This window comes from Nicotiana tabacum, chromosome 16, assembly GCF_000715075.1.
Source record: "Nicotiana tabacum cultivar K326 chromosome 16, ASM71507v2, whole genome shotgun sequence".
Classification (NCBI taxonomy): domain Eukaryota; kingdom Viridiplantae; phylum Streptophyta; class Magnoliopsida; order Solanales; family Solanaceae; genus Nicotiana; species Nicotiana tabacum.
This window is the reverse complement of record NC_134095.1, coordinates 8,678,963-8,679,519: the sequence shown is the minus strand read 5'-3', so window position 1 is coordinate 8,679,519 and position 557 is coordinate 8,678,963. Positions and strand designations below refer to the sequence as shown.

Below are 557 nucleotides of genomic sequence, written 5' to 3'. Positions count from 1 at the left end.
CTTCAGTGGGAAGATAAATGAAGATTCAAACACGTATATAATGGACTTCGAGGAGATTATAAATGCCTTTCAATATAATAGGGTGTCACAAGATGTAGTATACTTAAGGGCATTCCCCTTTTTACTTAAAGATGATGCTAAGCAATGGATTCGAAGCTTGCCTAATGGATCGATTAGAACATGGGAGGAGATGACCAGAAAATTCCTTGATAAATATTTTTCCTCATCTACAACAGGCAAGTTTAGAAGAGAAATTCATAACTTCTTCCAGAAAGAGACTGAAACTATTTTTGAAGCATGAGAGAGGTTTAATGAGATAGTTAGAAAGTGTCAACATAGCGGAATTGAACTCTGTATGCAACTTAAGGAGTTTTGGGAAGGACTGACACCAACCTCACAGAGAACGTTGAGCAATGCACTTGGAGTCCACTTGATAAAGAAGATTCCGGAGGAGATAGTTACAATTCTTGATGAGTTATCCGAAGATGTTAATCAGTGGCCCTCTGAAAGTGTAAAAACAAGAAAATCAACTGGTGTTCACTAAGTTAATGCTAATA

At 37.0% G+C, this 557-nt stretch overlaps 1 non-coding gene across 1 annotated transcript; it reads right to left on the bottom strand.

Annotated features, from left to right (window-relative positions):
- Positions 1-238: 238 nt before the first annotated feature.
- LOC142171349 (small nucleolar RNA R71) lies at positions 239-345 on the bottom strand. The gene has a single exon (XR_012700921.1). It is a non-coding gene; the product is annotated as a small nucleolar RNA R71 (small nucleolar RNA).
- Between the last annotated feature and the right edge of the window lie 212 nt (positions 346-557).